General features: G+C 43.4%; 1 protein-coding gene across 2 annotated transcripts in view; it reads right to left on the reverse strand.

Moving 5' to 3' along the window:
• Positions 1-3,490: 3,490 nt before the first annotated feature.
• The window catches only part of LOC137521801 (sialic acid-binding Ig-like lectin 8), a 283,306-nt gene continuing 264,141 nt past the window's right edge, over positions 3,491-22,655 (reverse strand). Inside the window, exon 11 of one of the 2 annotated variants that reach the window (XM_068241540.1) lies at positions 3,491-3,805. The gene's annotated coding sequence lies outside the window, so the exon portion shown is untranslated. Of the gene's footprint in view, positions 3,806-7,362; positions 7,634-22,655 lie in introns of those variants that run through there. The other variant, XM_068241541.1, reaches the window with a different exon arrangement.

Consider the following 22,655-nt stretch of genomic DNA (forward strand, 5'->3'; position numbering starts at 1 on the left):
CGCTACCGCGCGCTCCCATGGCCGATCGCGCACGTGCACGCACGTTCCCGGCCTGCGGTTCGTTAGCCAGGCAATCAGTGAATCGGGCTATGGTGCCCGATCACTGATTCCTCTCCCCCCGCTGAAAAAGCGACAGCTTCTCTCGGAAGCTGCGCCTTTTCTGGCTGTTGCCTCCCCCAGGCTTCTCTCTAAGCGTATGTTACGCTTAGAGTGACGTCATGTAAACAAACTCATGGCCGCCATCTTGTGGCCAAAAAGTAATACTACAACTAAAAGTAAAAAATAAATAAAAATCAACACACATTTACATTATAAACCTATTGTTTACATCCCACCCTCCCAAAACTACCCAAATAAAATGTTTAAAGCGGAATATAACCCTGCATTTCAACTTTGCTCTAAAACATTATTTACAGCATATTATATGCAAAAAGCATTTTTTTTTTTTACTAGACCAGCATTGGAAGGGTTAAACACAGAGGTTTAAAGTTCCGTGGAGAGATATGCAGAAGTTCAGATTGTTACATTCTATTTAGTTAAATGTATCTATTGAGAAATGTTACACACTCTTTGGCTGTTCTCCAACTCCTTCTCAGTCAGAGAGAGTGAGTCACATTCAACACTTAGATACATGGATGCAGAAATCTCCAGGAACTTTAAAGCTCTGTGTAACCCTTCCAATGCTGGTCTAGTAAAAAAAAAAATGCTGGTTGCTTATAATATACTGTAAATAATGTTTTAGAGCAAAGTTGAAATGCAGGGTTATATTCTGCTTTAATATATATATAAAAAAAAAACCATTACAATAAAAAAAATGTAAATATTTACCTAAGGGTCTAAACTTTTTAAATATCAATGTAAAGATGAAATATTTCTATATATTTTTTTTTTTAAACTTGTAAATAGTGATAGATGCAAAACGGAAAAAATGCACCTTTATTTCCAAATAAAATATTGTCGCCATATATTGTGATAGGGACATAATTTTAACAGTGTAATAACCGGGACATATGGGCAAATACAATACGTGAGTTTTAATTATGGTGGCATGTATTATTTTAAAACTATATTGGCTGAAAACTGAGAAATAATGAATTTTTTCAGTTTTTTTTCTTATTCTTCCTGTTAAAATGCATTTACAGTAAAGTGGCTCTTAGCAAAATGTACCCCCCAAAGAAAGCCTAATTGGTGGTGGAAAAAACAAGATATAGATCAGTTCATTGCGATAAGTAGTGATAAAGTTATAGGCTAATGAATGGGAGGTGAACACTTCTCAAGTGAAAACGACGGAACGCGAATGGGTTAAGAATTGGCAAGTGCTGGTCATCTTTATCTTTTTGCTTGCATCAAGTCTGTATCAGCCACACAGGCTAGACCTGGCACAGTCGTTGATGCAAGACAGGTGTGCTGTCCAAGAAGTACGAAACATGAAATACAGTGCCTTATGGAAAATCCAGCCTTGTGCAGCCCCCTCTTCCATGTGTATCATCCATGTACAGCAGCTTCCCTCCCATTCCATGTGCAGCCCCCTCTTCCTTGTGTATCATCCATGTACAGCAGCCCCTCCCATTCCATGTGCAACCCCCTCTTCCATGTGTATCATCCATATACAGCAGCCCCTCCCATTCCATGTGCAGCTCCCTTTTCCATGTGTATCATCCATATACAGCAGCCCCTCCCATCTCATGTGCAGCTCCCTCTCTTCCATGTGTATCATCCATATACAGCAGCCCTCTCCCATTCCATGTGCAGCTCCCTCTTCCATGTGTGTCATCCATATACAGCAGCCCCTCCCATTCCATGTGCAGCCCCCTCTTCCATGTGCATCATCAATGTACAGCAGCCCCTCCCATTCCATGTGCAGCTCCCTCTTCCATGTGTATCATCCATGTACAGCAGCCCCTCCCATTCCATGTGCAGCCCCCTCTTCCATGTGCATCATCCATGTACAGCAGCCCCTCCCATTCCATGTGCAGCTCCCTCTTCCATGTGTATCATCCATGTACTGCAGCCCCTCCCATTCCATGTGCAGCCCCCTCTTCCATGTGTATCATCCATGTACAGCAGCCCCTCCCATACCATGTGCAGCCCCCTCTTCCATGTGTATCATCCATGTACAGCAGCTTCCCTCCCATTCCATGTGCAGCCCACCTCTCATGTGCAATAGTGACAAGCAAACATTTCGCATAGACATAAATTTTGCATCGGAATTCGCAATTACAATGTGAAATTGTAATGTGACATTTTGGGAAAAATCAAAATTAATTTTCTCCATAATCGTAATCATTTGTAATTTTGTGTACATTTTTTGCGTAATTTTCACATAATTTAGTGAATAAGCAAAGCCCCCATGCATGCTATTGTCTCCAAAATTGCTGCATATGTTAAGGAGAAAAGTGGGTACAAGGCAAAAGAAGATTTTTTTCCAAAAAGATCTTTATAGTTTTTGAGAAAATCGATTTTAAAAATGCAAAAGCAAAATGTTTTTTAAACTGTCATTTTTCTGAGGTTAAAAGCCATTTTTATTTTGCAGTTTTAAAATCGATTTTCTCAAAAGCTACAAGGTCTTTCTGAAAAAAAAATGTTGGGCTTGCACCCACTATTCACTTTAAAGAGAATCTGTACTTTAAAATTCTTACAATAAAAAGCATACCATTCTATTCCTTATGTTCTCCTGGGCCCCTCTGTGCTGTTTCTGCCTCTCCCTGCTGCAATCCTGGCTTGTAATTGCCATTTTATGCAGTATTTACAAACAAAAAACATGGCTTCTAACCAGAGTGAGAACAGCTCACTGTGTGACTCATGCAGAGCTTGGAGAGGGTGTGTATAGCTTGTGCCAATGACAAGCAGTGCTGCACATTCCACACATTCCAGCCTGAGCCCAACAGAGCCGACAGAGGAAAGAAGATAAGATTTATTACAGAGACAGTGCAACTAGAAAAGGCTGCAGTAAGACAGACCACATTAGAACAGGCATAGGAACTTATAGGATAGAAGAAATAAGGCTCAAAATTTTGTTACAGAGTCTCTTTAAGATAAGTAGCAATTTTGATGACAATAGCATGCATGCGGGCTTTTCACCGCTAAATTCGGCACGAAATTAAGGAAAAATTACGCAAAAATTTCGATTGATTATATGAAATCAATCGAATTTACAAATCATAATTATGTAGAGGCGGAATTGCAAAAATGTATGCGGAATTTCGCAAAAATTGTAATTAGCTGTTTATGATCATCATCTATATACTGCAGCACATCTCTTTAATGTACAGCTCCCTCGGACATTATCTTCCCTTTTTCATGTGATGCTCCCAATTTGCGGCCTCCTCCTTCATATGTATCCATGACCAGGTGCTCCATTAGGCTGCAGCCGCCCAAGGCCCGGGCCTTTGTTGTGCTTCCAGTAATCTGGCCCTGGGCGTGATACCACTTTCTATGGCTCCTGTTCAGAATTCCACCGAACCACAGAAACACCAAACAGACAGCAAAGAATCTTGTTACATTTTATTCATGCCAAGGAAAGGTAAATCGTGCTGGTGCTGTTCAGTAAGTATGCATACTATTTACAGGCAATTTACCAGTCCACCAATAGCGCTGGAGATTGGAAAGCTTGTTAATGGCTTCCATAAGAGGAGGTGTTGCAGGAATCCGACTGGCTCCTCGCAGGTAGTAAAAACACAGCTGTTTAGAAGGAGCAGCAGACGGTCCAGCCGTGTGGCAGGATGAAGCAAGGCTTGCAGTGAATCTTTTTAAGCATGTTCCAAATGGATCTTTTGTTCCGGAACACGACCACGGTCTCTGCATCCTGACAACACAGCAAAACGAAAAACACATTACAGCAAGTCTGATTAATGACTGGTACACTTATCTCTGTCCATTGGCTGCTTATGACTACTGTCTATAACCCCACCTAGGGCCGAAAAAACTAGGGATGGTCGGAAATGCCGATTTTTTGCCATTGATAATCAGGGCCGGTTTAAGCAACAATGGGGCCCCAGGGCAAAATAAACCTGGAGGGCCCCCCAACAGATACCCCTGAACAAAAATCGGCATTAAGGGACCTTTTTTGCAGCTGGTATAGTCAGTGTGTGAAGCTCCAATCGGTCGGACAAGGGGTTAAAACGTTTCAGGAGTGGGGACCCCACAGAATTAAAAAAAAAAATTCCCACACTCTAACCTATTTTGGTTCCTGGACGTAGAAACTGCGTCCAGGAACCATGCGCGCTACTGCGTGCTCCCGCGGCCGATCGCGCGCGTGCACGCGCGCTCCCGGCCCACGGTTCGTTAGCCAGGCAATCAGTGAATCGGGCTATGGTGCCCGATCACTGATTCCTCTCCCCCGTTGAAAATGCGACAGCTTCTCTCGGAAGCTTCGCTTTTTCTGGCTGTTCCCTCCCCGATGCGTCACTCTAAGCGTGTGTTACGCTTAGAGTGACGTCATGTAAACAAACTCATGGCCGCCATCTTGTGGCCAAAGAGTAAAACTACAACAAAAAGTAAAAAAAATTAAAATCAAACACACAATTACATTAAAAAACTATGGTTTATATCCCACCCTCCCAAAAATACCCAAATAAATTGTTTAATATAAAAAAAACCCATTACAATGAAAAAAAATTAAATATTTACCTAAGGGTCTAAACTTTTTAAATATCAATGTAAAGATGAAATATTTCTATATTTTTTTTTTATTTTAAACTTGTAAGTAGTGATAGATGCAAAATGGAAAAAATGCACCTTTATTTCCAAATAAAATATTGTCGCCATACATTGTGATAGGGACATAATTTTAACGGTGTAATAACCGTAACATATGGACAAATACAATATGTGAGATTTAATTATGGAGGCATGTATTATTTTAAAACTATAATGGCTGAAAACTGAGAAATAATGATTTTTTTCGTTTTTTCTTATTCTTCCTGTTAAAATGCATTTACAGTAAAGTGGCTCTTAGCAAAATGTACCCCCCAAAGAAAGCCTAATTGGTGGCGGAAAAAACAAGATATAGATCAGTTCATTGTGAGAAGTAGTGATAAAGTTATAGGCTAATGAATGGGAGGTGAACACTGCTCAAGTGAAAACGACGGAACGCGAATGGGCTAAACATACAAAAAAAAAAAATTGGGAAAATAGGAAAAAATGCCAGGAATCTTCATACAGCCATATTGAGGCTGTATAGCGATCCCTGGCCAAAGCGCTGCGGCTGCGTATAGACCCCCTGGAAATTTATTGCTCTTTCGTTTGATACATGTAAAATTACACTACCGTCAGGTTTGCTACTAAAAGTGACATTTATCGCATTTAAAAGTATACTATTTTCCTTTAAAACTTTAAAATTGATTTTCTCAAAAACTATAAGGTCTTTTTGAAAAATTGTTTTTCCTCTTATTCACAATGATCTCCTTAACATATCCTGCAAATTTAGAGTTCCTAGCATTTAACGTGGATTTGCTATTAACCGTTAAAGTCGGCTGGTTTTTTAATGTGTATTTTTTTTCCTTTGAAACTTTAAAATCGATTTTCTCAAAAACTATAAGGTCTTTTTGAAAAAAATGTTTTTCCTCTTGTAGCCACTGAGGCCCCTACAAGCTCTGGGGCCCTGGGGCAATTGCCCCCTTTGCCTCTACGGTAGCGCCGGCCCTGTTGATAATTTCCGATTTCCATCTTCTCGATTTCCGATTTTCAGAGGAATATTTTGTCATTTTTTTTTTGCATCAGAGAAGGCAAAACACAAAATGACAATACAATTTGAAATCAGAAAAACGGAATCTTGTGATTGGTCTAAAATAACTACAGTAATCAGATTTTTGCAGGGGGGGGGGGGGGGGGGGGGACGACAAACTGCATTCTCTGACTGGTCCAATGCTTCAGAGTTCTGTGATTGGGCTAAAATGACCAAGTTGCGGTAAATCAAATTTCCGCAGAATTCCGATTTCCGTTTTCCTGAATTCCGATCGGAAATGCAGAAATTTCAACTCCGCAGAATGTGAATGAGCTTCCCTAAAAACAACCAATAGCAGTCCTCAGGGGCCAGCTCCATCCAGATTTCATATTTCTATTGTGAACAGACTGCAGATGGTGCTACTCTTGTTTGTTCAACTCTGCTTAGTCTGGCACTGAGGTCGTTTTTACACCAAGTCAATAATGGACTCTTAACGCTCGGTCCATTTGGATGGAGCACTGAAGACCACCACTCCAAAACTGCTTCAAGGCCAAAATGAACAGTGCCATACCACTTACTGTGCTGGAAGCAAAGACATTGAGATTTCACAGCTGTCGGGTGTATTCTCATCCTTGAACTCCAGTCTTCGGGCATGTGGTTATAGGTGGCCATAGTAAATGTACTTGTAATAGAGAATGTCATGGTGGTCATGTAGAGATGAGCGTAATGACTTTATTACGATTTTGCGAAATTTCGCGTAATTAGTGTAATTACGATTATGGCCGTAAGTACATAATCGTAATGAAGAAGGATTTCACGAAATTACGCGTAAGCGTAATTTTTGCATAATTTTCGCATTATAGTGGGTATCGCGAAAATATGTTTGCCTTGCATGCAACCGTTTGTAAGCGTAGTTACATAACGTAATTTCGCAATAGTTCATATTACTGTAAGCGTTAATTTTCGCGTCGTTTTCGCGTTACGGAATGCTATTTCGCATATAAAATTCTCCATGCAGTGATATTTCGCATCAAAATTCGCCATGCAGACGAAAATGCCTTTGGCGAAAATTCGCGAGCAACCCTGCTAACAAGTAATTACGAAATTCGCGAAATTACGAAGAAATGCGAAATTACGTTATGGTTTAACGCGAAATTACGTTATGGTTTAACGCAAAATTACGTTATGAACGAAACGCGAAATTACGCGTTGAAAATTACGCTTACGGTATTTTCAATTACGATTTTAATGGCAATTACGCTACCATAATTTCGCATCGTAATAGCAAATTTCGCATGCGTAATTATAGTAACGCGAAATTTCGATGGGGTTATGGGGGGGGGAAGTCATGGTGAACATGTACTTGTTGGTCTTATATGATGCCTGGCACCACAGTGGAGGTGCACCACAGAGGAGGAGCACCAGGCACTAAAGAGGAGGGGCTCCGCAGCGGGAGGGGGGGAACCACAGAGGAGGGGCATTATGCACCATAGAGGAGGGGCACCTGGCTCCACCTAGGAGGGGCACCACAGAAGAGGTGCACTACAGAGAACGGGTACCACAGGGGGAGCACCACAGAGGAGGGGCACCACAGAGCACCAAAGTTTCTTTAGGTTGAGGTGTGACAAGGAGACAAACAAAAATAAAATATATACAGAAATGTAGCTTTGTAAATTTTATTGATACACTAGAGGTCAATGCATGCATTTTATCTGGAGAATGCATCTGATTTCCCAGATAGTAAGGCAAGGTCAGCATGGAGAAGCGGGCTAATACAGGACCGGGCAGCGAGGCTCACAGCCGGATGTTGCAGTCCTTCACAAGACAGGAACAACAAATTCCAAAGTTGTTGGGAGGTATAAAGCAAACTTGGCACTGAATCTTTGGCAGTCTACCCAGAAGCTGGGACAACACGGATCGCTTTCTTCGGCTCCGGAAGACAATCATGTGCTGTGGGAGCTCCGACTCCTGACAATACAGCAAAAAAGGCTCACTAAATACAGCAAAACTAATCATCAAAGCCTTAAAGTCCAGGCCAGTGAGAGAAACATCTTATGTATCTTTACTGTCAACTGTTGTAACGTATGTTTCCTGGCAGAAAAACATTGGATGGATTAGGATTAGACAATGAGATGTTAAGAATTCTGAGTTGATACAAAAATATGTCAATGTATGCATACAGCAGCTCTTGTGTTTAATTGGCCTATTTCCAAGCTGTCTATATCTGCATACAATTAGCATACCATTTGCATCAGCTCAGAAATATTAGCATCTCATCTCAATGACCATCCCTTTTACTGAAGTCATGACAAGATCATCATAAGGGCTGGAACCCACAGGAGCGCTTTTGGCAGCGTTTTGGCAGCACTGTGATACGCTAGCAGTTTGCCAAAACGCTGGGCTAATGTTAATGGATGGGGCAACTTCCACAGGAGCGTTTGCGTTTCCCAGAAACGCAAACGCAGGACCTGCAGCATTTTGGGAGCGTTAGCGCTTCAATGTAAAGTATTGAAACGCTAGCAGAAACGCTCAGCAAAACCTAAACTGAGCGGTTTTGCTAGCGTTTTGCGGTTCAGCACACTGTTACAAAATTAAAAATAATTCACAGGACCAATCAGGATAAAAACGCAAAACGCAAAACGCTACGCACCCGCTGGGCAAAAAAATACAATGTTGCAAAACACGACCAAAAACGTGCATGAATCCGCTTGCAAACCGCTCAGACAAAACGCTAGCGGTTGAGTTTTGCGTTTGCTGATTTCAGTGGGTTCCAGGCCTAATAGTTTTAAAATGTATTGCATAAAGGGAACAAACATGGCAGCCTTTGTATTGTTCTGACGTCAGCTCTCCTTCAAAGAACTCCAAGCAAATTATTCAGCTTTCTTCACATTCACATTTACATCTGCTTAAAAACGGCAGGCATCAAAAGATCGCCTCACCGCAGCTCTCCCGTTACCGCCTATGGTGCTCCATGCTTTGTAGCCATTACAACTGAAAGGCTGACTGATGCTGAGTTTGCAGGAGATGTTTCTGCATGTGGTGACTGTGTTATGTAAACAACAATGAAAGCGATTAGAAGCTGCTGCAGTTTAAGAGGTCACACGACCTGGTCTCCTGCTGTGAAAATGGCTGCTGCTCACATTTTAAATTTAAATTATTTGAAAATAGATAGGTTTGGATTGGCGTTATATCGAATCTTTTTCTGTTTATCAATTACATTTATTATTACATTATTATTTCAGCGCTGCGTAATATGTTGGCGCTTTATAAATACAATAAATAAATAATAAATAAATAAATTACATATTTATTTATTGGTTACATAGTTGAAATCTGATTATTGGTATCTTCTTATTTGTAACATTGAACATGCTTCAAAGTTATCATCATCCGTTATGGTCACCGGGGCAGGAGGTGAAAGGAAGTCTTCTGCAGGAGGCTACAAATAGCAGGAACAATTTAAAGGATACTCGAACTGAAATGTGACATAATGAGATAGACATGTGTATGTACAGTGCCTAGCACACACATAACTATGCTGCATTCCTGTTTTTCTTTCTCTGCCTGAAAGAGTTAAATATCAGGTATGTAAGTGGCTGACTCAGTCCTGACTCAGACAGGAAGTGACTACAGTGTGACCCTCACTGATAAGAAATTCCAACTATAAAACACTTTCCTAGCAGAAAATGGCTTCTGAGAGCAGGAAAGAGGTAAAAAGGGGAATTTCTTATCAGTGAGGGTCACACTGTAGTCACTTCCTGTCTGAGTCAGGACTGAGTCAGCCACTTACATATCTGATATTTAACTCTTTCAGGCAGAGAAAGAGAAAAAGGAACGCAGCATAGTTATGTGTGTGCTAGGCACTGTACATACACACGTCTATCTCATTATGTCACATTTCAGTTCGGGTAGCCTTTAAGTAGTGCGAAAAGAAGATAGAGCAAAAGTGAAAAGCCAGAAGAAGATGGTCCTCAACATCGACCCATGAAAGTTCTCAGAGAATCAGGCTAGCAATGTTTCATATTCTGAAGTTTCCTTGACACTTAAAGAGAACCCGAGACGGTTTAGTTTAAAAAAAACATACTACCTGATCCAGTGGGCTAGCCGGCAAGGCTGGATTTATATTTCCCGGCCCCTTGGCCAAGTGTGTTGAGGCTTCCCTTCCAAGTGCAGCAGCAGCCCTCCCATTCCATGTGCAGCCCCCTCATCCATATGTAACATCCGTGTACTGCAGCCTCTCTTTTATGTACAGTTCCCATGAGAATCAGCTTCCCGTTTTCATGTGTTGCTTCCCATTTTCAGCCTTCTCTGTCATTTGCATAAACCCCTATTTCATGTCTAGGTGCCCCTTGGGTTTCAGCATTCCGAAGCCCGGGCCCTTGCGGCCTTTCCAGAAATACTGCTCTGCTAGCTGGATCAGGTAGCATCCGTCACCGCTACTCCAGCGCCTTGTAATGCTCAACTTTTGTTTTTGCAAAAAAAAAAAATGGCTATGACCTCAAGGTCAGGACGCTGCAGCTCTGGCTCTGTGCTTCTTATCATAGAGCGCAGAGTGGCGAGGGAGAGGCGAGTAAGGGGCGGGGAAGGGGCATTGAGAGGCAGGGAAGGGGCGTTCCTAATGCCAGAGGAGGAGTTTTGCTGGAGTGCTCCTCCTGCAAGAGACACCCTTTCCTCCCGTTAGCCTACCGACAAATTGGCTGTCGATAGATTGGGGGGGGGGAGCAGCGCGGTAGAGGCTGATAGCAGCGCAGAAGGGACACAGAGGCATGACATTTTCATGGTAACAATCCAAATTTTGCTGTGAGGCTTCAGGATTTGTGTCTATGGCTGTTATTTAATTTTTAGAGTGAATATAGGCTCCCGTCCCAGCTTATACTCGGTGAATCATGGTGCCATGTAAGTGTATTATCCTGCTATGTGGTTGGTTATGTGCCAATCAGGGGCGTAACTAGAAATCACTGGGCCCCCTGCGAAACTTTGGATAGGGCCCCCCTGTGAAACTTTGGGTGGGGCCCCCTGTTTACAAATCTTTGTCTGCAAAACTTTGTATGATTCGTGATCAGTAGCTGAGCAGATGCATTAGAACAACTGCACAGAGAGCATAAAGTTTTTTTCTCTCCTTGCCCAGGACAGGGCCCCCTGTGGCTTCTGGGCCCCCTGCTGCTGCCTCCCTTGCAGGTTCTATTGTTATGCCCCCGGTGTCAATAACGGGCTCCAACTCTCTAAACTTATTCCCGGGGTTCCGCTGGTATTATTTCAAATATTGAACTTTAAGGACTGGAAATCTGATGATTTTATGAGTGTGTCTACATTGCAGAACTGCTGTTATCATCCCAGAGAGATCTGAGCCTAATGAATGTTGACGTCCAGCAGCTCCGAGGACTTCAAACTTTTATTGCAATCCCAGTGTTCATTATCACTCACATATCAAACACTGCCTGATTGCCATTACCTGCTTGCCAAAGGAATTTGTGTTGTTGCTTGGTGGGGATAAGTGATGGGGAAGGGGGGCTGATGGGGGGGAGGATTTAGGTAGGAAGCCACAGCGTTTATATAAAACGGGAATGGATAAACTGTGCACAATTAATTTGGCTGCCATTTATAGTGAACCAAAAATACACCGAGATCTGGTTGCCGAAACCTCAAAAATTTCCCTCCATAAAAGCAACTTGCAAAAAAAAAAAAAAAGTACACATTTTTACAGGAAAAGTCAGGAGGGCGTATGTCCCAATAGAATCACCAAAAACACTTGTTATCAATTTTAAAATATCATAATTTTTATTAACTATCAAGAATACAAATCTTAAAAAGCGCCAAGCAGTGGTGGATCAAGCCACCCCGCAACTCCAATCCACAACTCACGCCTCACCCCAAACTCACCCCAGACTCACACACTTGCCCCTATAACTGAAAATTTTCACACCCACTGGTACCAGTGATTTCCTGAAACAGCGTTCCTCCAGAGACACTAGGTCTTTCAAAACAATGTTCCTCCAAAAACATTAGGTCCTCATAGGATGTAAAGATTCAATATATATACCGTATATATATATATATATATATATATATATATATATATATATATATATATATATATATATATATATATATATCATAGAGAAGAAGGGACACCACATGCAGTTTATCCTCCTGCTTCAGCTCAGTTCACTTGAATGTGATGGTAGATAATGCATTGACTCAGATACTGTACTCAATGTCTTATCAGTGCAGTTTCTATGCTAAAATGGAATGCCAGTCATTTTTTCTGACTAATCAAAGTAAATCTGAACTGAGAAAAATCATTTTAAATACACACATGATGTACCTGCAAATGAATGTTACATAGTTACCTCGCCATCAGTTCCACTCAGAAGCCCACCATTTTCTTCTTACGAAGATTCCTTCCAGTGGTGACAAGATTTTGGCAGAACTCAAATATAACAGTTGCTGTCAGTTATATATCAGTTGTTGTCAGTTATAACTGAAAGGACAACTGATATGCAAGGTGTTGTTCATGTTTCCCTATGGCTCAAGTTTGTTTCAGATCCTTCTCTGTATCTAAAAATCCCTCAGCTGTTCTCACATGACCTCTGAGAAAGCAGGCAGGGCAGAAACAAACAGTAAATCAATCCTCCGTGAAAAGTGACAGAGAAGTGTAACCTAGCTACATGGTATAGCTCTAGCCTCTAACCTGATGCCGACACATAATGCTACAAACAGCTGGTAAGGCTTTTTTTTCACAGAGGCTGTGAAAAGCTTTCTAGTGTTGTTGGCTAAAAGCTCTATAGGTATGTGGGGTTTACAGAAGACCAGTTTCTTTGATAGTTGTTCTTTAAGGCTGGTTTTAGTCCCTCAAAGACCACATAAGTGAGGAGCGCTGTGGCTGCATATTGTTTTACAGTGGTATAGTGTATAAAATATGTGTCAGTCATATTGCTTTGGTTTTTCATGCGGTGTTAAAGCACAGATCGGCCTCCCGTGTATAGCTCTGCCTCCTCATGCACAGCTATGATATATACTGGCTGGCGTTCAGCGGGCCAGATGGTGCCGGGATGGTTTTCTTGATTACATTTCCCATGGCAGAGCAAGGATGAAATTCAAGTTAGGAAACAATGGGCAATCTATCGGTCAGAGTATTATCCTGGCCCCGGCGTCCGTCCTCATTACGCCATTTACATCATCAAAAAGTAAAATGATTCCACTTTCCCGCACACTTCTCTCCGCCGCACCAGCTCCCTCTCCGGGGGTCTCCACTCGCTGAGCACAATCCCCTCTCATCTCGGGTTCATCTTACTGCATTTAAATTATTGTGACAATAAATACATCGGAGTCCCTGGGATTTGCAGGAGACGCTAGACATGTCAAATCCATGAACGAGCGGCGGAAGATTTAATAATAGGTGAAGAAAGGGGGAAAAAAAACATAGCTAAAAATAATAAGCTGACGTGATTTCCAGCGCTGCTTAAAACAGAGATTCAACCGAATGAAAAAAAAAATTATATATATATATATATATATATATATATATATATACAAAAAAACCTATGGGGATAGAACTATATGGTAATGTAGTGCTGTTACCCAATTAAAGTATCATTTCAAATGAGGTTTTTACACCTACCAATACTGTCTTAGGGCCGGTGCACACCAAAAAGCGCTAGCGTAATCGTAAACGCTCAGAGCTTTTTGAAGTTATTTTTCAAAGCGATTCTAAGAATGTGCAGAGCGATTTTCTAATCATGCCTAGCGATTTTTGGAGCGTTTTGGTGTAGCGGTTTTTATATTTTGTTACAGTAGAGCTGTAACTGAACAGCTTCTGTAACAAAGAACGTTTGGAAAATCGCTCTAATCTACCGCTTTTCAGAGCGATTTTCCACTTTCCTATACTTAACATTGAGGCTGAATCGCCTCAGAAATCAGCAAAAATGCTGCAAGACCCGTTTTTGCATTTGGGAAAAAAGCTCATCGCTCTGGTGTGCTCCATCCCATTCAAATACATTAGCCAAGCGCTTTTCAAGCGCTGGCGATTTTAAAAGCGCTCAGAAGCGCTCTTGGTGTGCACCAGCCCTGAAAGTTTGTACAAAATAAGATATTTACCCACAGTGAGGGAAGCCTCAAGATCCTATTAAAGAGAATCTGTAACGTCAAAACGTCCCCTGGGGGGGTACTCACAGGGCTGCAGCGAGACCCTTGAGGGACGGAGGACGGCGTGGGAAGCCTCATTAGGATCCGGAGGCTTCCCCCACCCGAGGTGAGTACCCCCCAGGGGATGTTTTTGATCTTACAGAGTCTCTTTAAGGCTTTCCTCTGCGCTCTGATGTCCACAGTCACTGAGCACGGCCTCCCGGAAGATTAGCTCCATGCTACTGCGCATGCACACCCGTGCTCGAGTGACTACTGCACGGACGCATGCGTAACAGAGGATAAGCGCAGACCCAATTTTGAGAGGGGCCGTGCTCAGCGACGGGGGACATCAGACCTCTGAGAGAAGCCTCAATAGGACCTGAAACTTCCCTCTCTTCAGGTTACTATCTAGTTTTGAACCTGAGCTTCGGCTCGGGGTTGCTTAAAAAGTGTGATCACATGACCTGAAGCAGCTGACTTCCGAAAGTAAGGTTGCATACAAACGCACAATAACTGTCGCCCATAAAATTGGGGCTCAATCTTGGGCAGTTCTGGATTGAATGCCATGCAGATCCTTCAGTAGCCTACAGGCTAGGAGCTTGTTCTGTTGCTATAAGGGAAGAGGAGGCTCAGGAGGGAGTATGGACCGGCGTGAAATAGGAGGAGTAAGGAGGAAAACAATGGGGCAAACTGTGACCCAAGCAGAGGATGAATGCCGAGGCTCACAGAGTGAAGGAGGTGCGCACTGGTAGGACAGGTGAGTGCACATATTCTGCAGGGGCCCCAGAGGGACCACTAATCACATTGGGCGAGATGGTCAGCCAGCTCTGGTGATGTGGGGGGAGGAGTTAGGGGGCCCAATGTAATTTTTGCCCACGGCCCCATTGTAGCTAGAACAGACCCTGGCTCTTTAGAAATGATCCGACACTACAAATCTCTTGTGGCTACCATACAGACGCTAGGTTCTTGGCAGAGATGGCCCCGAACAGCCAACATCTATCAAGTGTGAGGGGCTTTACAAACAGAGTTTATGGATGTAGCTGCTGCTTGGACTCTTGCTGCATAGACTGTAATTAGGTGTGGCACCAACTGAGCTTTCAGAGAAGATTGCATTCACTAGCAAGGGCAGTCTATGGGGCAGGAAGTACCTACCTCCTGACCAGTTATGTGGTTAACTGAGGCGCTACACCTGCTATTGCTGGAATTCTGTTTTGTCCCCATGTTTATAGCCTGATGAAGCAGGCTCGGCCTGCGAAACGCATTGCACTTTTGGGGTACTATATACTAAATGTGATTGTTTTTTTTCAGACAGTCTTTCGTGTCTGCTTTATGGAGGTAAGTCCACCACTTCCTCCAAGCAAATTTTAAAGGTTTTATCCACTTCTATTCTGCTGGCGCCTCTGTTTTCCTACTGCAAAATCGTGTCCACCCCTGGTGGAGGGGTGATCTACCGCTTTTTCTCATCTACAGAGAGCGACTTCTTAGCCCTGAGTGAGGACAGGTCTAATCTCCTCACCTGCTTATACAGTGGTTGCCTGTGTGGTAACCCACGTTTGTGAGTATATTCTTCTCACTGATTTGCCTTACTTCGTTTATGTTTTAACATACTACAGTATATTGGGCTCTCGGTTTCTCTATATTTTATCTCCTGACCAGTTATGTTAAAAGTTGATTTACTAGCCATTATCTAATCAAGGAGTTACTACATAGACAAACACAGTCACTGAAATGCTAAGTGTAGCAAATTATCTGGGGAAAAAAAGCCCAACTCCAACCTATTGGTTAGAGTTGGGCTTTGAAACACAGTGATTTCTAGCATTTCTCTCGTCAGGTGGAAAGACCTTTGCATCTGAGATCCCAAATCTGGACTTTTTCCATGGCCACTACAAGCAGAACCCACTCTTTCTATTAGGGACATTTTGGTGGAAACCCTAAAACTAAATTTCCAAGTTAACCACTAATTCCTCCTCTTTTGGTACTTGGGAATTTGACTTTGGCCACATTGGAGGGAGTGCTGACAGCTGCGCAGAGGAGAGGAGTATGTTGTAAACTACATGAAGAAGAAAGGACTGCACATGCATGTATGAATTTTGTCGGGGATAGGTGGAGTAATTGCAATTGGAAACAGGGACCTGATGCCCTTATAAAATGAAATTAGCTGTGGATAGCTGCTACACATGGAATTGATCTATAAAAGTAGGAATTACACGTGGAAAAGTAGAACTGCTCTACATGGACAGGAGTTGCACATAAAAAAGAGTGGAACTTTTCTACATGGAAGGAGGAGTTGCGCATGGAAGAGTGGAACTGCTCTACATGGACAGTAGTTGGTGCATGGAAGAGTGGAACTGCTCTACATGGACAGTAGTTGGTGCATGGAAGAGTGGAACTGCTCTACATGGACAGTAGTTGGTGTATGGAAGAGTGGAACTGCTCTACATGGACAGTAGTTGGTGCATGGAAGAGTGGAACTGCTCTACATGGACAGGAGTTGCACATGGAAGAGTGGAACTGCTCTACATGGACAGTAGTTGGTGTATGGAAGAGTGGAACTGCTCTACATGGACAGTAGTTGGTGCATGGAAGAGTGGAACTGCTCTACATGGACAGTAGTTGGTGCATGGAAGAGTGGAACTGCTCTACATGGACAGTAGTTGGTGCATGGAAGAGTGGAACTGCTCTACATGGACAGGAGTTGCACATGGAAGAGGAACTGCTTTACATGGAAGAAGTTGTACATGAAAGAGTGGTTCTGCTCTACATGGAAGGAGTAGTTACATATGGAAGAGTGGGACTGCTTTACACGAAAGGAAGAGTTGCACATAGAATAGCGGAAATTGTCTACATGGAAGGAGTTGCACATGGCAGACTGGAACTGATTTACATGGAAAGAGGAGTTGCACATGGAAGAAGGGAACTGTTCTCCAAGGAAGGATGAATTGCACATAGAAGACGGGAACTGCTCTACATAGACAGGAGTTGCACATGGAAGAGTGGACCTGCTTTACATGGAGGGAGGAGTTGCACATGGAAGAGTGGACCTGCTTTACATGGAGGGAGGAGTTGCACATGGAAGATGGTAACTGGTCTGTAAGGTAGGAGGTACTGCACATTGAAAAGTGGTTGTGGGCTATATGGAAGGTGCAGTTGCACATGGAAGAGTGGAACTGCTCTATATGGGAAGAGGTTGCTGATAGAAGACAAGACGTGGTCTGCAAGGTAGGGAATGCTGTACAGGAAATACTGTACATAGAAGAGCGGTAGTTTTCCTCATGGAGGGAGATATTGCACATGGAAGAAAGGAGCTCAGACATTAAAAATAGCAAAAGAGACTTGCTCTATTAAAAGAAGGAAAAAAAAAAAACAAAAAACAAAAAAAAACATATCTGATTCTTCCAAAAACATGTAATGAGCTGGTGTGTGTGATTGAAAGAGAGGCAATCAAAATACATAAAGCATTTTGATTTGGTTGTCATCGAATTGCAATGTGTGTGGTTTCTTTTGATGTCAATGCGATTGTTTTCAATTGGCATGACTGATAATAATTTGAAATTGCCTGGAAAATTGCCACGTGTGTGGGCCCTATTAGGTTGTTAAATAAACCATTGAGGCTGATTACTTTGTGTGTCAGTTCCCAGAGCAGCTGCAATTCTCTGTACAAAAATAATCTCTCTGCTGTGATTAGCTTCTCATGTGACACTCACCTTAGTGGATTATTATGCTAATGTACTCCCTCATTAGCATAGGAGCCCCCCCTCCCCTCCCTGATTAATTCACTCACACCCAGCAGCAGCAGAGGTTACAGCACACACAATTCCTTCCCTGGCCTGTAGCTGCTCACCGAGGGCCCAACCATTCATCATAACACCGGTCCTTCCAGGCAATGAGATTTACTGGGACTTTTTTTCCCTTTAAAATACAAAGGAACTTTCTAGACATATTTTACCTTTTTTGTTGAAAGCAAACCTGAAGCGAAAAAACTTATGATATAATGAAATGTATGTTGATAATGAATTAGTGGCAAAGAAAAGAATCTCATATTTTTGTTTTCGGTGATATAGCTTTTTTTTATGACGTTGCATCATTCTGTCATACTTGCAGCTTAGAGACCACACTCTGTCTTTTAGGGCTCTTTCACACAGGGACGTTGCGTTAGAGGCGACGTTATGATCCCATAACGTTCGTCTAACGCAACGCATGGTGGGGTTAAATTTGGACGTTACCAAGAGATGCGTTATGCATCTCTTGGTGCGCCGTTTTCATTCACATGGTCACATGGACCCGCCAGCCAATAAGCGGCCGCTCCAGGAAGTAAACACTGCAGTGCAGTGAATATTAATTACCCATGTGGCTAAACACAATAGCGGACTCTCCCCTCCTCCTCTCCTACACGGACAAAAACTAAAAAAAACAACATTACTGAGCATGTGCAAAAAGTCTAACGCAGCTAAAACCGCGTATAACGCACAGCATGCTGCACTTTCATTGAACGTGCAGCGTTACACTGTAACGCAACGTGGGCACTGTGAACAGCCCATTGATTTTTCATTACTGTGAGTTGAGCTGTGCGACAGGCTGCTCTAACGTGCGCCTGTAACGTCCCACTGTGAAAGCAGCCTTAAGCTATAAAACAAAGCAGGCATAATGACCCTTTTAACTTTCCTATAGTAAGGCCTGTTTCACAGTATTACGTTGCGTTTTGATGCAACGTTAAAGAGAATCTGTACTCTAAAATTCTTACAATAAAAAGCATACGATTCTATTGATTATGTTCTCCTGGGCCCCTCTGTGCTGTTTCTGCCACTCCCTGCTGCGATCCTGGCTTGTAATTGCCAGTTTTAGGCAGTGTTTACAAACAAGACATGGCATGTGATAGGCTGAGAGGAGTTCAGTCTGTGACTCACATAGAGCCTGCAGGGGGGCGTGGAGAGGGTGTGTATAGCTTATACCTATCACAAGCAGAGCAGCACATTCCTGCCTGAGCCCGACAAAGCTGTCATAGGAAAGAAGATTAGATTGTATAACAGAGATAAGACAGCCACTGTGCAACTAAGAAAGGCTGCAGTAAGACAGACCACATTAGAACATGTATAGGAACTTATACCATAAAAGAAATAAGGCTGAAAATTTTGTTACAGAGTCTCTTTAAAGCCGCAACGCAAATTACAATGCAATGCCCCAAAAAAATTGCACCGCAACTTAATGCCCCTTTATCGTTGCATACAGTAGAGAATACAGGTAATGAAAAGTATGCTTCCAAGTCATTATATTCCTATACTGTCCTACACACACTTCATTATCTCTTAAGTTTATTTTTGCTTCATTTTTGCTTTAAATTTAGCACCGAAAAAATATATTTAAAGTTTTTCTTCAATCAAAAATGTGAAATATTGCAATCAAAAGTTTATGTGTTTATAAACTCACCTGGCTGTTTGACTGGCAAACTTTGTATGTTTAAGAAAAGTCTAATTTTACCACTATGTAAAAAATAATAATAAGATCACTTCATAGAGAACAGTAGGGGCAGGGCAGCCATCAGGGGGGGACAATTGACACTGCAGTGAGGGGCCCAGGGCTTTTGGGGGCCCTGCCCCCCCCCACAGTGCTGAAAGGGCCGCATGTGCTGGCTGCGGGCCTGTGGCTCACTAACCAGCACACGGCGTTCCAGCACTGAGAGAAGAGTGACAGCAGCGCTTGAACATGGGGAGCAGATGAGTGAGCGCACTACTATACTATACTGGGGAACCTATACCTGGCTACCTATACTGGGGGCACCTATGCCTGGCTTCCTATACTGGGGGCACCTATGCCTGGCTTCCTATACTGGGGGCACCTATGCCTGGCTTCCTATACTGGGAAACCTATGCCTGGCTACCTATACTGGGGGCACCTATGCCTGGCTTCCTATACTGGGAAACCTATGCCTGGCTACCTATCCTGGGGGCACCTATACCTGGCTTCCTATACGGGGGGCACCTATACCTTGCTAACCTATACTGGGGAATCTATACCTGGCTTCCTATACTGGGGGCACCTATACCTTGCTAACCTATACTGGGGAACCTATACCTGGCTACCTATACTGGGGGCACCTATGCCTGGCTTGCTATACTGGGGGCACCTATACCTGGCTACCTATACTGGGGGCACCTATACCTGGCTTCCTATACTGGGGAACCTATACCTGGCTACCTATACTGGGGGCACCTATGCCTGGCTTCCTATACTGGGGGCACCTAAACCTGGCTACCTATACTGGGGAACCTATACCTGGCTACCTATACTGGGGGCACCTATGCCTGGCTTCATGTACTGGGGGCACCTATGCCTGGCTTCCTATACTGGGGGCACCTATACCTGGCTACCTATACTGGGGAACCTATACCTGGCTACCTATACTGGGGGCACCTATGCCTGGCTTCCTATACTGGGGCACCAGGAAGAAAAGAGGGAGACAAAAGAGAACGGATAAAGGATAAGAACGGACCTACAAGTCCCTATCTCATTTGTTAACCGGGCACTACCTGTATTTTGCTAGTATTTGGCTCCACCCACAACATGTCATGGTCACTGCCACTTTTGCCACATCAAGCTGTGCATGCTGCTTTCTTCAGTGTCGGAGCCATGCACATTTTTCGCCACAGCGCAATTTGCGCACAGACATGGGGGTGGGGTGGCTAATGGGCGGGCACAGCAACCAGTGAGTGGGCCCAGGGAGGGGGGGGGGGGGGGGCAGGCTTCATGATGTGTGAGGGGCCCCAAAATTTCTAATGGCTGCCCTGAGTAAGGGTGATCTCGAACGCCACAATCGTGCCTTTGCATTGTGTCAGCCATACTGCTACATTTTCATACTATAGATAAAGTAAGATAAAAAAGAATAATGGGGGAGGACCCTGTTCCTGTGAGCTTACAATCTAGAGGATAGTGGGTTGGAGACACTTGGTGAGGGGATGAATGGGCTAATAGTGATGAGCATTTTCGTAATTTCAACACAAGTTTCATGTTACTCGTAATTTCTTGTAAAAACAAGAAAATTACGCAAAATTACGGGTAACACAAAATTGTAACTTCGTGTTTTACCCAAAAATCCATTCCGAAAAATACTCATAATTACGAAAATTTTAGTCATTAGGAAAATTTAATCACAAAAACGATTGTGATTACAAAAATGTTTGTAATTTTGAAAAAATATGTGTATGGTCGTAACTTTGTGAAATTCCACGCAATGTTTCATGATTACGGTTTTTCCATTAGGATTGTAATTGTAATTACAAAAAGTATGCAAAATGTTGCAAAGATTGTAATGAGCACATTTGGATCATCACTTGGGGAATTGAGCCTCAATATGACAAATGATAAGCTTGTCTGAAGAGGTTTATGTTAAAGAAAACCTCTAACATCAAAAAGTTCCCCTGGGGGGTACTCACCTCGGGAGGGGGAAGCCTCAGGGTCCCAATGAGGCTTCCCACGCCGTCCTCTGTCCCTCGGGGGTCTTGCTGCAGCCCTCCAAACAACGGCGATGTAAATATTTACCTTCCCGGCTCCTGCGCAGGCGCTGTGTCGGCTCTCGGCTCCGAAATAGGCGGAAATACCCGATCGCCGTTGGGTCTGCTCTACTGTGCAGGCGCAAGTCTCCGGCACCTGCGCAGTAGAGCGGACCCGACTGAGATCGGGTATTTCCGTGTACTTTAGAGCCGAGAGCCAACACAGCGCCCCCGCTGCAGCCTGGAAAGGTAAATATTGAACAAGCTGACGGATTTGTCGGGCCTCTGTTCGGAGGGCTGCAGTGAGACCCCCGAGGGACAGAGGACGGCGTGGGAAGCCTCATTGGGATCCTGAGGCTTCCCCCTCCCGAGGTGAGTACCCTCCCAGGGGAACTTTTTGATGTTACAGTGTCTCTTTAAGGGTGTGGCTGAAGAATTCCAGGCTCGGAGCATGATGCAAAAGCTATAGAAGAGAGTTCCAAAAAAAAAGGTGACACTCGTGAGAAGTCCTGAATGCGAGAGTGAGAGGAGGTGGCCACCAAGTAAGAGGACAGTAGGGTTTCATAGAGAACAGTTGGGGTGAGCTTGATCTTTAGCCACAGCCATGCATTTTTCACAGTGTGGCTTCACACATTTTCCATACTGGTACATTTTCACATAATAGATAAAATAATTCATAGGCATGAAACAATAGGGGGAAACCCTGCCCTTGTGAGCTTAGACTAGAGGGTAGTGTGTTGGAGACACTTGGGGAGGGGTTGAATGGGGCTAACAGGTGAGGCAGTGAGTCAACATCTGGCTATGACAAGTTATAAGCCTGTCTGAAGAGGTGCATTTTAAGGGTGCACTTGAAGGATTACAGGCTCGGAGCAAGCTTTAGGAGATAGTTCCAAAAGAGAGGTGACACTCATGAGAAGTGCTGGATGCGAGAGTGAGAGGAGGGTTTCATGGGAGAAGTTAAAGTGTAACTGTCAGGCATAAAATCAAAAATCAATTCTTTATTTTTATCTAGTAAACAAGTAATAAGGATACTAACCAGGCAATTTAAAATCACTATTACTTTTCTTGTTGATAAATGATCATTCCCCAGTTTACCTGACTCTTATTTGGTACACAAAAAATGTGGTACACAAAAAAGGAAGTTGCAGTGCATGCTGGGTTGTCCTTTTTTTCTGCTCTACTTCCCCTCAGACTTAAAGAGAGTCTGAAGCGAGAATAGATCTCGCTTCAGACCTCATAGCTAGCAGGGGCATGCGTGCCCCTGCTAAAACGCCGCTATAGCGCGGCTTAACGGGGGTCCCTGTCCCCCCAAACCCCCTCCGAGCAGCGGGGGAGCGCTTCCTGGTTGGGGCAGGGCTAACCGCCGCAGCCCTGCCCCATGC

This window comes from Hyperolius riggenbachi, chromosome 6 (assembly GCF_040937935.1).
Source record: "Hyperolius riggenbachi isolate aHypRig1 chromosome 6, aHypRig1.pri, whole genome shotgun sequence".
Taxonomy (NCBI): Eukaryota; Metazoa; Chordata; class Amphibia; order Anura; family Hyperoliidae; genus Hyperolius; species Hyperolius riggenbachi.